Source organism: Miscanthus floridulus, chromosome 8 (assembly GCF_019320115.1).
Source record: "Miscanthus floridulus cultivar M001 chromosome 8, ASM1932011v1, whole genome shotgun sequence".
Classification (NCBI taxonomy): Eukaryota; Viridiplantae; Streptophyta; class Magnoliopsida; order Poales; family Poaceae; genus Miscanthus; species Miscanthus floridulus.
The window spans coordinates 149,034,654-149,046,689 of NC_089587.1; positions in this window are offsets into that span (position 1 = coordinate 149,034,654).

Genomic DNA, 12,036 nt, shown 5'->3' on the forward strand with positions numbered 1-12,036 from the left:
CCCATTAGATAGTAGGCACGCCGTTCAGATGCAATTGGTGGTTATATTACTCGCTCATGTATATGCTAGAGGATGGATAACCGTGAGTGGATGTACACGGGCCGCCCAAGTCAGGCTGAAATCACCCCTGAATGGATAGACAAGACCGAGGGTTTCTTGAACCAAGCATTTGGCAAGGCAGCTAATGGAGCGAGAGACACATTCTGTCCCTGTAGCGAATGCGGAAACAAGAAAAGAAAAACAAGGAAGATCATGGGGGAACATCTTTGCAAGTATGGATTTATGCCAAACTATACCCGGTGGGTGTTCCATGGTGAAGCCCATCATACTAGAGAGGAGGAGGTGAGACCACGCTTGGAGGCGTTTGATGCTAATGGTGGGGTAGCAGGATGGTTAGGTGACTTTCACGAAGCAACGTTCGCTGAATGACCTACGGAGGAGGAGGAGAAGGAGGATGAGGAGGAGCCAAAGCCAACCGGAAAGGTGTTCTACCAAATGTTGTCTTCGGCATAGAAGCTCCTACACGAGAAGGCAATGGTTTCTCAACTGGATGCCATTGGACACCTAATGGGGTTGAAGTCCCAGTACAACATGAGTCAAGCCTGCTTCGATGGTATGTTGGCAGTTATTGGTGGGCTGCTTCCGGAGGGTCATATTCTGCCGAGCAGCTTCTACGAGTCATAGAGACTCCTTCGTGCACTTAAGATGCCGTATGAGCAGATACATTGTTGTCTGAAGGGGTGCATCCTATTTAGGAAAGATCACAAGGATGCAAAGTACTGTCCAAAGTGTAAATCCTCTAGGTATGTGGAGGTAGACAAAGGTGATGGCCAGAAGGAGCAGCTTGAGATCCCCATGAAAGTCCTACGGCACCTTCCGATCATACCGAGGCTCCAACGGCTATTCATGACAGAGGAGTCCGTGAAACAGATGACATGGCACAAGAATGGCATTCGATACAATCCTGACAAGATGGTACATCCAACTGATGGTGAAGCATGGAAAAGCTTTAATCGCAAGCATCGTGACAAAGATCTTGAGGCCCGTAATGTACGTGTTGCGCTGGCAACGGATGGGTTCAATCCTTATGGAATGATGTCGGCCCCATACACTTGTTGGCCCGTGTTTGCTATCCCCCTCAATATCCCCCCGGGGTCCTCCTTCAACGGCAAAACATATTCTTGACGTTGATAATTCCTGGACACCCGGGAAACAAAATGGGTGTGTACATGGAGCCTATTTATGATGAATTGATCAGTGCTTGGAATGAAGGGGTATGGACTTACGACCGAGCTACAAAGAAAAACTTCAAAATGTATGTTTGGTACCAGTACTCCATGCATGACTTCCTGGCGTATGGGATATTCAGCGCCTGGTGTGTCCACGGGAAGTTCCCATGCCCGGTATGCAAGACAACTCTAGAGTTCATTTGGTTGAAGAAGGGTGGCAAGTTTTCGTTGTTCGACAAGCATCAATAGTTCCTCCCTCTTAACCATACATTCAGACAAGACACCAAGAACTTCACGAAAGGTGTCAAGGTGACCGACCCTAAACCTCAGAAGATGACTGGTGCCCAGGTTCATGCTCAAATAGATGCTCTCGTGGTCAATCCACAGAAAGATAGTCGAAAGAAAGATAATCCAAAGAAAGATTGCTTTGTGGGATATGGTGTCGAACATATGTGGACTCATAAGTCAGGCTTGGAGAGGCTCCCCTATTTTGATGACCTTCTCCTTCCACATAATATAGATGTAATGCACACTGAGAAGAATATCGCCGAAGCACTTTGGGCAACACTCATGGACATTCCTGACAAGACAAAGGACAACCCTAAGGCCAGAGTGGACCTGGCAACGCTATGCGATAGACCAAAGCTAGAGATGCTACCTCCAAGAGACGGCAAGCCATGGAAAAGGCCTAAGGCCAATTACGTCTTAGAAAAGAAGCATTGGACGGAAGTGATACAATGGATGCAGACGTTAAAGTTCCCGGATGGGTATGCAACGAATCTAAGGAGGGGAGCGAACCCAGAGACTGGCCGAGTCTTATGGATGAAGAGTCATGACTACCACATATGGATTGAGTGGCTGAAAGCTCTAGTTTTGGTTTTGGTGAATTGATGAAACCCTAAGTGCTAACCTAGTTTATCAAGTGCTTATGAGATAGGTAGCACACTCTAAGTTGCGAAGCGAACAAAGATCATAGCATGATGAAGATGATGCCATGATGATGATCAAGTGCTTGGACTTGGAAAGAAGAAAGAGAAAAAAAACAAAAAGCTCAAGGCAAAGGTATAAACCATAGGAGCTATTTTGTTTTGGTGATCAAGACACTTAGGGAGTGTGATCACATTTAGGATTGATAGCCGTACTATTAAGAGGGGTGAAACTCGTATCGGAATGCGGTTATCAAAGTACCACTAGATGCTCTAACTCATTGCATATGCATTTAGGATCTAGTGGAGTGCTAACACCCTTGAAAATGTTTGTGAAAATATGCTAACACATGTGCACAAGGTGATACACTTGGTGGTTGGCACATTTGAGCAAGGGTGAAGAAGTTAGAGGTGAAATGAAGTTGGTCACAAAGATGCTGGTGTCGGTCAAATGACTGGATGCTGGGTCGCTCAACGACCGGACGCTGAAGGGCTACGTCCGGTCGTGTTGTTAGTCAGCACAGTAAGAAGTCACAGTGTGACCGGACACTGGCAGGGTCCGGTCGAGCATGACTGGACGCGTCTGGTCGGCAAAAGTCGGTTTTGGAACCTTATTATAAATGACCAGACGCTAGGTGTTTAGTGTTCGGTCAACTCAGACGTAGTGTCCGGGCAAGACTGATGACCATTGAAGTCAGGACACGTGGCTGACTGCGAGCGACCGGACGCTGGGGGCTCAGCGTCCGGTCAGCCCGCGTTATGCCCAGTGAGGGGGTATAACGGCTCTATTTCGTGGGGGCTTCTATTTAAGCCCCATGGCCGGTTCAAGCTCCCACGCTTGGCCATTTGCATTGACATAGCAACCTTGTGAGCTTTGCCAAAGCCCTCCCACTCATCTCCATCATTGATTCATCATCTTTGTGAGATTGGGAGAGGATCCAAGTGCATTGCTTGAGTGATTGCATCTAGAGGCACTTGGTGTTCGTGTTTCGCTATGGGATTCGCTTGTTACTCTTGGTGGTTGTCGCCACCTAGACGGCTTGGAGCAGCGAGGATCGTTGAGCGGAGGGTGGTGATTGTCTCCGGCTCCGATCATGGTGATTGTGAGGGGTTCTTGACCTTTCCCCGGTGGAGAGCCAAAAGGTACTCTAGTTGATTGCTCATGGCTTGTGTGATCCTCATCTTGTGTTGGTTGTATAGCACCCTATTGAGGGTTTGGCGTGTGAAGGCAATTAGCGCATGAACCTCCAAGTGAGTGAATCGCCACAACGAGGAGTAGCTTGCCGGCAAGCAAGTGAACCTCGGTAAAAAATCATTGTGTTCATCATTGATTCTGAGGTGATTGGTCTTCATTGTTATTCATCCTTGTGATTGATTGGTTTCTTCATCTACACGGCGGTATAACCTTCTTGATCACTCTCTTTACTTTACCGCAAACTAGTTGACAAGCTCTTTAGTGTAGCTAGTTGTGAGAGCTTGCTTGCTTGGTTGGTGTGGCTCTTTAGTTAGCCTTTGAGAGCACACTAACATAGGGTAGTGTCATAGCTTTTGTGTGAATAGACACTATCTAAACTAGAATTGTGGTAGGTGGCTTGCATTTGAGTAGGCTAGCGCAACTCTTGCTTCGCCTCATAATTGTCTAACCATTTTGGTTAAGTGTTGTTGTAGAAATTTTTATTAGGCTATTCACCCCCCTCTAGCCATTAGGACCTTTCAAGTGGTATCAGAGCCGAGGTCACCGTTATTTGAGGCTTAACAACCTTCGGTGTTAAAATGTCTTAAATCAACAACACCAAGAAGCCACCCCAATTTGATGGCACAAATTATCCTTATTGAAAGTCAAAGATGACCACACACATTAAGTCAATCAATAGAAAGGTGTGGAAGGTGGTAGAAACCAAAATTGAGATTGGTGATCCGGAGAATCCCACGGCGGTCGAAGAAGTGCTTCTCCAAAACAATGACATTGCTCTAAGTGCTATTCATGATGCAATTGATGAGAGAACATTTAAGCAAATCAAGAATATTGAGATGGCTCATGAGGCATGGAAGAAGTTGGAAGAATCATTTGAGGGCACTCAAGCCATGAAAGGTGCAAAGGCTTACATTCTCAAGGAGAAGTTTGCAAGCTTCAAGATGAAGGAGGATGAGAGTGTGCCGGAGATGTTTCATAGGCTTCAAGTGCTTGGCAATGATCTTAAAGCACTTGGAGAAGAGGTGAAGGACAAGGACTTCTCCCATAAGTTCTTGAGATGCTTGCCTTCAAGATTTGGCACATTGGTCACTATTCTAGTAAGGAGTGGTTTGGACACCATGACACCAAACCAAGTGTTGGGAGACATCATGACCGATGATACATATAGAGATGAAGATGAGAAGGAAGAAAAGAAGGAGAAGAAAGATGAGAAGAAGAAGAGTGTGGCATTCAAGGCAACATCATCCAAGGGCAAAGCTAAGCAAGAAACATCAAGTGAAGAAGATGAATCATGGGATGATGATGATGATGAGAAGATGGCTCTATTTGTCAAGAAATTTGGCAAGTTCATGGTGAAGAAGGGCTACCGTGCTAGAAGAAAGAAGTCTTCATCCAAGAACAAAGAAGAGTCAAGAAGGTGCTTCAAGTGTGGAAGCAAAGATCATCTTGTTGCTCAATGCCCATACAATAGCGACAATGATGATGATAAGAAGAAGAACAAGAAGAAGGACAAGAAGGAAAAGAAAGAGAAGGACAAGATGACCTTCAAGAAGAAGAAGGGTGGTTCATATGTGGTCACTTGGGATAGTGATGCTTCTTTAAGTGATGATGATGATAGTGATGATGACAAGACCACCAAGAGAAGGCATTTGCAAGCATTGCAATCAATGAGAAGCCTTCTCTCTTCGACTCTTCATCATGCTTCATGGCTAAGGCCACTAAGGTATAAACTTGCGATGATGAAAGTGATGAAGAACATGATGATGATAATGAAAATAAAAATGAAAATGATAGTGATAGTGATGATGATGAACCTACTAAGGATGAATTAATTGACATGCTAGAAGATGCTAGAGAACACTTTGACATCAAGAGAAGGGAATGCAAAAGCTTGCGTAAGGAACTAAAAGCCCTTAAGCAAGCCTTTGATGAGCTAAATGCATCTCATGAGAGGCTAGAGGAAGCCAATGAGAAGCTTGGCAAAGCTCACAAAAAGCTTGAAAAGGCTCATTCCTCTTTGCTTGATGAGCAAAATAAAAAGAAGCATGTTGAAACTTGCAATGTAGGTTTAACTTGTGATATAATTGATGAATCATTATCTATGCCTATCATTGTTGCTCCTACTAACCCTTCTTGTAGCACTTCCACTTCTACCTCATCTAGTAGTGATGGTCTCACTTGTGATGCCTCACTAGTGGTTGAGAATGAGAACCTCAAGAAGGAGGTCACTAAGCTCACTCACACCTTAGCTAAGGCTTATGGTAGTGAGGACCGCTTGCTTATGTGCTTGGGTAGCCAAAGAGCTTCTCTCTACAAAGAGGGATTGGGCTATACCCACAAGAAAGGCAAGGCGGCCTTTGCTCCTCACAAGACTAGTTTTGTGAAGAACAATGGTCGGTTTTGCACTAGTTGCAAGCAAGTTGGTCATAAAGAGTAAGAGTGCAAAAACAAGAGCAAAAATGCTAATGTATCCTCCCTTAAGCTTGATTCATGCTATATGCTTACTAAGGGTACAAATGGTGTGAAGGCTAAGTTCATTGGTAAACCATGAATGGGCTTAGTGACTAAAGAGCTTAGTGACTAACCTTCAAGGACCCAAGCAAGTTTGGGTACCTAAAAAGAATTGATCTTCTCTTGTAGGTCAATTACAAAGCCAGAGGAAGGCATTGGGTTCTTGATAGTGGGTGCACTCAACACATGACCGGTGATGCAAGAATGTTCAACTCAATCAACACCAATGGCAATGATGGTTATGATAGTATCACATTTGGTGACAATGGCAAAGGCAAGGTCAAAGGTCTTGGTAAGATTGCAATATCCAATGACATGAGCATATCCAATGTGTTGCTAGTAGAGAGCTTGAATTTCAACTTGCTATCTGTGGCTCAATTATGTGATCTTAGATTCAAATGCATATTTAGGGTAGATGATGTAGAGATCATAAGTGTAGATGGCTCTAACTTGATCTTCAAATGCTTTAGATATGAGAATCTATACTTGGTTGATTTCAATGCTAGTGAAGCTAGATTATCTACATGCTTGTTCACTAAGTCTAGCATGGGTTGGTTAAGGCATAGAAGGCTTGGTCATGTTGGAATGAAACAATTGAATAGATTGGTTAAGCATGACTTAGTTAGAGGCTTGAAAGATGTTGTGTTTGAAAAGGATAAGCTTTGTAGCTCGTGTCAAGCCAGCAAACAAGTGGGAAACACCCATCCTAAGAAAAGCATGATGAGCACTAGTAAAGCATTTGAGTTATTGCACATAGATTTGTTTGGACCAACACAATACACTAGCATCGGTGGTAACAAATATGGTTTTGTGATAGTGGATACTACACTAGATACATATTGGTATTCTTTCTAGTGGACAAAAGTGATGTGTTTGCAACATTCAAATCATTTGTCAAGGGCATTCACAATGAGTTTGAAACAACCATCAACAGAGTTAGGAGTGACAATGGTAGTGAGTTCAAGAACACTAGAATTGATGAGTTATGTGATGAATTTAGAATTAGACATCAATTCTCGGCCAAGTACACACCTCAATCAAATGGCCTTGTTGAGAGGAAGAATAGAACACTCATTGATATGGCAAGGTCTATGCTTAGTGAGTATAATGTGAGTCAATCTTTTTGGGCCGAAGCTATCAACACGGCTTGCTATTGTAGCAACCGCCTCTATTGTCACCCATTGAAAGAGAAGACACCATATGAGCTCTTAAATGGTAGAAAGCCTAACATTGCATATTTTCGGGTCTTTGGTTGCAAATGCTATATCTTGAAGAAAGGCACTAGATTGGGCAAGTTTGACAAGAAATGTGATGAAGGATTCCTACTTGGTTATTCCACTACAAGCAAAGCATATAGAGTTTGGAATTTGAATAGTGGTACTCTTGAGGAAGTTCATGATGTTGAATTTGATGAAACCAAGGGTTCACAAGTAAAGAATGAGAACTTGAAAGATATTAGAGGCATTCAACTTTCAAATGCCATGAAGAACATGGATATTGGTGAATTGAGGCCTAGGTAAGTGAATGATGATGAAGATGATCAAGTGCAAGTGCTCTCTAACTCAAATGTGCAAGATGATACAAATAAAGTTAATGTAAGTGGATCTCATGACAATGAACAAGATCAAGTGGCTAGTACATCATCTCAACCCAATGATCAAGCAAGTGCAAGCAATCAAGTTGCAATCCTCCAACCAACCAATGTTGCAAGAGATCATCCATTGGACACTATCATTGGTGATATTTCTAGAGGTGTACAAACAAGATCAAGATTGGCATCATTTTGTGAGCATTTCTCATTTGTGTCATCCATTGAACCAAAGAAGATAAATGAAGCATTGAAGGATGTTGATTGGGTGAATGCTATGCATGAAGAATTGAATAACTTCACAAGAAATCAAGTATGAGAATTGGTAGAAAGACCAAAGAGACACAATGTGATTGGAACCAAATGGGTCTTTAGAAACAAGCAAGATCAAGATGGGATAGTAGTAAGGAACAAAGCAAGATTGGTAGCACAAGGCTATACACAAGTTGAAGGTCTTGACTTTGGAGAAACATATGCCCCGGTTGCTAGATTGGAAGCTATTAGAATCTTGCTAGCCTATGCTTGTGCCCACAACATCAAGCTCTATCAAATGGATGTTAAGAGTGCATTTCTCAATGGTTACATCAATGAAGAAGTATATGTTGAGAAACCTCCCGGTTTTGAAGATGACAAGAAGCCCAACCATGTGTACAAGTTGAAGAAGGATTTGTATGGCTTGAAGCAAGCACCTAGAACATGGTATGAGAGATTGAGGGACTTCCTACTCTCTAAAGGGTTCACAATGGGCAAGGTTGACACCACTCTTTTCATCAAGAAGATTGGAAAAGATCTATTTGTATTGCAAATATATGTTGATGACATCATATTTGGATCAACCAATCAAGACTTTTGTGATGAATTTGGAAAGATGATGGCTAATGAGTTTGAGATATCCATGATTGGAGAGTTGAGTTACTTCCTTGGTCTTCAAATCAAGCAATTGAAGAATGGTACATTTGTAAGTCAAGGCAAGTATATCAAGGACATGATCAAGAAGTTTGGCATGAGTGATAGCAAAGTCATTAGCACACCAATGGGAACAAATGGCAACTTGGAAAGTGATGCAAGTGGAAATATGGTGGATCAAAAATTGTATCGATCTATGATTGGAAGCCTACTCTATGTGACCGCATCAAGGCCGGATGTCATGTTTAGTGTATGTATGTGTGCAAGATTTCAAGCCTCATCAAGAGAAAGTTATTTGAAGGCTACAAAGAGGATATTGAGGTACTTGAAGCATACACCAAATGTTGGTTTGTGGTATCCCAAAGGAGCAAAGTTTGAGCTAGTTGGTTACTCCGACTCGGACTATGCGGGCTGCAAGGTTGAAAGGAAGAGCACCTCGAGCACATGTCAATTGTTGGGAAGATCACTTGTTTCATGGTCATCAAAGAAGCAAAATAGTGTTGCATTATCAACCGCCGAAGCCAAATACATATCCGCCGGTAGTTGTTGTGCACAAATACTTTGGATGAAAGCCACCTTGAGTGACTTTGGAATCAAGTTCAAGAAAGTACCATTGCTATGTGACAATGAAAGTGCAATCAAGTTGACCAACAATCCGGTTCAACAAGCAAGAACAAAGCACATTGATGTCCGCCACCATTTCATAAGAGATCACCAACAAAAAGGGGACATTTGTATTGAGAGTGTAGGCATCGAAGATCAACTTGCCGACATATTCACCAAGCCATTGGATGAGAAAAGGTTTTGCAAGCTAAGGAATGAGTTGAACATATTGGATTTCTCAAATATGTGTTGATGCACCCCCCCACTCATATGACATGCCTCTCCTTCGAGCAATCCAAGGTAAAAGTTGATTGGCATGACATACATCTTTGCTAAGGACATGATTAGTGCATCTAGTCACATTTTCAATTTTATTAGGACCTTTCAAGTGGTTCTATTTTATTAGGCTCATTCATGAAAATCAAATGATTTTGATATCTATATGGTATCACTATTGCTTCTATGCTTGACTTGATCTAGTGGTAGCATATGACATGTTTATGGGCTTGTAAACCTAGTGTTTAATCTAGAATATGAGCTCTAAGTGTTTAACTCAACATGGTATAAGATAACCCTTATTTGGAGGTGTGAAGAAGCTTGTCCTTGGATCAAACCGAGTTAAATATCTTTGGCATATATTCTAGTTTGAACCAAATTTGGAACTTTGATCCTCACCCCATTGATTGACATTGATAATCTTGACCCTACAAGTAATACTATCTATATTTTGAACATCTGTGGTCATTGATGACAAAGGGGGAGAGAAACCAAGATAGTAGTAAAAATAGTGCAAAAGGGGGAGAAATATCATAAAGGGAGAGAAACATAAAGATATACTTGATATATGACATAGGGGGAGAGAAGTGAAAAATGAAAGGGATCAATTAAAATTTTGAGCACACAAGTAGGGGGAGCAAGCTCATGAACTTGGATGATACATTTGAATGTGCATTTCATATGTTTGCTTGCATGGCACAAGTATTAAATTTAAACATCCATGCTTGTGTGATGTATGCTAGTTGTAAGTTTGAATGATAATATGAAAAACTAGCATGAATAGATTATCTAGTGATTTCATTCTCTAGTATTATCAAGCGGTATCTATTCCAAATATTTCCATGTGGTATATTTTCAAATGGTATCAAGCTAATCATGGTGCTAAGGAAGGTATAATGGTGCACTCCGATTGGTATCACGCTTCAAAGGTCCATCTCTTACACCTTAGCATCATGTGGTAGACATTGACTCCTATATTTCCTATCTAAGCATATGTGCAAGCTATAATCTAAACTCTTAGCACATATGTAGGGGGAGCAATTACTACCATTTGGGGTTCATGAAACTTGTCCATATTCTTTTACACATGGTAAATATGCTTGGGCAAGCAACATGGATTCAATTGAATTTTATTTCAAATCTTTGTATAAGGGTTGTCATCAATTACCAAAAAGAGGGAGATTGAAAGCTCTAGTTTTGGTTTTGGTGAATTGATGAAACCCTAAGTGCTAACCTAGTTTATCAAGTGATTATGAGATAGGTAGCACACTCCAAGTTGCGAAGCGAACAAAGATCATAGCATGATGAAGATGATGCCATGATGATGATCAAGTGCTTGGACTTGGAAAGAAGAAAGAGAAAAAAATAAAAAGCTCAAGGCAAAGGTATAATCCACAGGAGCTATTTTGTTTTGGTGATCAAGACACTTAGGGAGTATGATCACATTTAGGATTGATAGCTGTACTATTAAGAGGGGTGAAACTTGTATCGGAATGCGGTTATCAAAGTGCCACTAGATGCTCTAACTCATTGCATATGCATTTAGGATCTAGTGGAGTGCTAATACCCTTGAAAATATTTGTGAAAATATGCTAACACATGTGCATAAGGTGATACACTTGGTGGTTGGCACCTTTGAGCAAGGGTGAAGAAGTTAGAGGTGAAATGAAGTTGGTCGCAAAGATGTTGGCATCGGTCAAATGACCGGACGCTGGGTCGCTCAGCGACCGGACGCTGAAGGGCTACATCCAGTCGTGTTGTCGGTCAGCACAGTAAGAAGTCACAGTGTGATCGGACACTGGCAGGGTCCGGTCAAGCATGACCGAACGCATTCGGTCGCCAAAAGTCGGTTTTGGAACCTTACTGTAAACAACCGAATGCTAGGTGTTCAGTGTCCGGTCAACTCAGGCGTAGTGTCCGGTCAAGACTGATGACCGTTGAAGTCAGGACATGTGGCTGACTGTGAGCGACCGAACGCTGGGGGCTCAGCGTCCGATCAACTAACCGGAGCGTCCGGTCAGCCCGCGGTATGCCTAGTGAAGGGGTATAACGGCTCTATTTCATGGGGGCTTCTATTTAAGCCCCATGGTTAGTTCAAGCTCACACGCTTGGCCATTTGCATTGACATATCAACCTTGTGAGCTTTGCCAAAGCCCTCCCACTCATCTCTATCATTGATTCATCATCTTTGTGAGATTGGGAGAGAATCCAAGTGCATTGCTTGAGTGATTGCATCTAGAGGCACTTGGTGTTCGTGTTTCATTGTGGGATTCGCTTGTTACTCTTGGTGGTTGCCGCCACCTAGACGGTTTGGAGCAACGAGGATCGTTGAGCGGAGGGTGGTGATTGTCTCTGGCTCCGATCGTGGTGATTGTGAGGGGTTCTTGACCATTCCCCGGCGGAGGGCCAAAAGGTACTCTAGTGGATTGCTTGTGGCTTGTGTGATCCTCATCTTGTGTTGGTTGTGCGGCACCCTATTGAGGGTTTGGCGTGTGAAGCCAATTAGCGCGTGAACCTCCAAGTGAGTGAATCGCCACAACGAGGAGTAGCTTGCCGGCAAGCAAGTGAACCTTGGTAAAAAATCATTGTGTTCATCATTGATTCCGAGGTGATTGGTCTTCATTGTTATTCATCCTTGTGGTTGATTGGTTTCTTCATCTACATGGCGTAATAACCTTCTTGATCACTCTCTTTACTTTACCGTAAACTAGTTGACAAGCTCTTTAGTGTAGCTAGTTGTGAGAGCTTGCTTGCTTGGTTGGTGTGGCTCTTTAGTTAGCCTTTGAGAGCACACTAACATAG